The 2,967-nt window shown below is 42.2% G+C and overlaps 1 long non-coding RNA gene across 1 annotated transcript in view; it reads left to right on the plus strand.

Moving 5' to 3' along the window:
• LOC105004559 overlaps positions 1-1,047 on the plus strand; it is a 4,965-nt gene extending 3,918 nt beyond the window's left edge. The window contains exons 2-3 of the long non-coding RNA XR_827239.1: positions 224-329; positions 855-1,047. This is a non-coding gene — a long non-coding RNA (uncharacterized LOC105004559). The remainder of the gene's footprint in view (positions 1-223; positions 330-854) is intronic.
• The last annotated feature ends 1,920 nt before the right edge of the window (positions 1,048-2,967 follow it).

Raw genomic sequence — 2,967 nt, forward strand, 5'->3', positions numbered from 1 at the left:
ATGAGACTATCATTGTATTTGGGTATACAGAAGTATTGTATTTATATTTTCCAGTTCTTCACACAAAATAGTAAAATGATCTGTATGCCTGTGACAGGAATTTATAAAATTAATAATTTTATACTGCTTCACTAACAGTATTCTTTTTATAAATTTTTTTTCCCTTTTTCTTTATTTTTTTTTTTTGGCTGCATCTCCTGGCATGAGAAACTTCCCCAACCAGGGATCAAACCTGCACCCCCTGCAGTGGAAGCACAGAGCCTTAACCACTGGACCGCCAGGGAAGCTCCAAGAGTATTCTTACTTGACATTGGCATTTTTTAAATGTGGTAAGTGTGTGGCAGAGAGGAATGCAGTGACTACTACTACAGTTGGGTACCACGGTCTCTCTCCTGCTAAGTTGCCAACAGTTTTGCCCATTTTTCTTTGCATTATCAGTTCAAATGTTAACACAGTTAAAAAGGCAAATAACATCTCAGTATTATTATAGTAAATTTTGCCCCTAAAGACTTCAGGGGTTCACGGACCATGTGCTGAGAACCACCATCCTAAAGGAAAAAAATTGGCAGGGGTAGATGTGGTAGAGATTATTGGGCACAGATGCAGGTGGATTCACCAAGTGTTCCTGCTGTTGAAGTCTGGCCCACTTCTAGGTCATCCTGATACAACACTTTGGAAGCCATAGATCTATTAATATTTAGGGGATGCATCTCTTAATCCACTGTCAAATCCCAGTCCAGATGAATACATTGTGGATTGGGAAGTTTAGGCCAGATTTTCTAGGATCACTCAAAATTAGATGGCTCCGGACTTCCCTGGTGGTCCAGTCATTAAGAATCCACTTGCCAATTTAGGGGATATGGGTTCAATCCCTGGACTGGGACGGTTCTACATGCCTCAGGCAACTGGGCCTCAGCGTCACAGCTACTGATCCCGTGTGCCGCAGCTACTAGAAACACTACTGGAGAGGAGCCCCTCCACAACTGAAGTCCGAGAGCAGCAATGAAGACCCAGAGAAGCCAAAAACAAATATATAAAAATTTTAAAAATACTACTAGATGGCTCCATTTTTGTTTTATTTATTTTTTTAAACTATTTATTTTTATTTTATTTACCATCTGAGCCACAGGGGCTTCCCTGGTGGCTCAGATGGTAAAGAATCCGCCTGCAATGCAGGAGACTCCGGTTCGAGCCCTGGGTTGGGAAGATCTTCTGGAGAGGGGCATGGCAACCCACTCCAGTACTCTTGCCTGGAGAATCCCATGGACAGAGGAGCCTGGCGGGCTCAGTCCATAGGATCGCAAAGAGTCGGACATGACTAAAGTGACTTGGCACACATACATGCACATGCAGTTAATGGTAAAGCTTATTGTAGATTTTATAAAAGATACAGTGTGATGGTGATCAGAAAAGGAAGAAGTTGAATTTCAGTGGGGAAATCTAGAAGACTTCATGGAAGCAATGATGAATGAAGCGGGATATTCTCTTGTCTCAATGACAAAAGTCCACTTGAGCAAAGATGTAAAAGGGGATGGTTTATTTTGGGAAGGACAGGTAATTTAGTATGGCTAGGGGGCTGGAAGGTGAGTCTCTTGAGAGATAATCTTCAAAAAGCAGGTTTAGAACAATCTTGGCATGCCAAACTAAGGAGTTTAGGCTTTACCCTGGGGGTAGGGTGCTGCATTCTCAAATTGGTGTTTTAGGAAGATAAGGAGCAACCATAGAAGGAATGGATGGGAGAAGATAGTCAGTTTGGAGGTGGATCAGAGAAGAGATCATCCTGGCATTACCTAGGAAGCAGAAGCTTGTATGAAAAGGATGTGGTATATTTGAGAGACTAAGACTTAGTGGTGTCTCAGATATGTAGATGACACCACCCTTATGGCAGAAAGCAAAAAGGACCTAAAGAGCCTCTTGATGAAAGTGAAAGAGGAGACTGAAAAAGCTGGCTTAAAATTCAACATTCAAAAAACTAAGATTATGGCCCCTGGTCCCAGTACCTCATGGCAAATAGATGGGGAAACAATGGAAACAGTGACAGACTTTATTTTCTTGGGCTCCAAAATCACTGCAGACAGTGACTGCAGCCATGAAATTAAAAGACTCTTGCTCCTCGGAAGAAAAGCTATGACCATCCTAGACAGCATATTAAAAAGCAGAGACATCACTTTGTCAACAAAGGTCTGTCTACTCAAAGCTATGGTTTTTCCAGTAGTCATGTACAGATGTGAGATTTGGACCATAAAGAAAGCTGAGCACTGAAGAATTGATACTTTTGAACTGTCATGCTGAAGAAGACTCTTGAGAGTTGCTTGGACTGCAAGGAGATCACATCAGTCAATCCTAAAGGAAATCAGTCCTTAATATTCATTGGAAGGACTCATGCTGAAGTTGAAGCTCCAATACTTTGGCCACCTGATGTGAAGAACTGACTCATTAGAAAAGACACTGACGCTGGGAAAGACTGAAGTCAGGAGGAGAAGGGGACAACAGGATGAGATGGTTGGATGGCATCACTAACTCAGTGGACATGAATCTGAGTAAATTCTGAGAATTGGTGATGAACAGGGAGATGGGCGTGCTGCAGTCTATGGGGTTACAAAGAGTTGGACATAACTGAGCGACTGAACTGAACTGAACTGATTGATTGTGTGTATAGGATGTCTTAGGGATTGCCGGGAGAAATATCAATAACCTCAGATATGCAGATGACACCACCCTTATGGCAGAAAGTGAAGAGGAACTCAAAAGCCTCTTGATGAAAGTGAAAGTGGAGAATGAAAAAGTTGGCTTAAAGCTCAACGTTCAGAAAACGAAGATCATGGCATCTGGGCCCATAACTTCATGGCAAATAGATGGGGAAACAGTGGAAACAGTGACAGACTTTATTGTCTTGGGCTCCAAAATCACTGCAGATGGTGACTGCAGCCATGAAATTAAAAGACGCTTACTCCTTGGAAGGAAAGT

The sequence above is a fragment of the Bison bison genome, unplaced genomic scaffold (assembly GCF_000754665.1).
Source record: "Bison bison bison isolate TAMUID 2011002044 unplaced genomic scaffold, Bison_UMD1.0 scf7180017864480, whole genome shotgun sequence".
In the NCBI taxonomy this organism is placed as follows: Eukaryota; Metazoa; Chordata; class Mammalia; order Artiodactyla; family Bovidae; genus Bison; species Bison bison.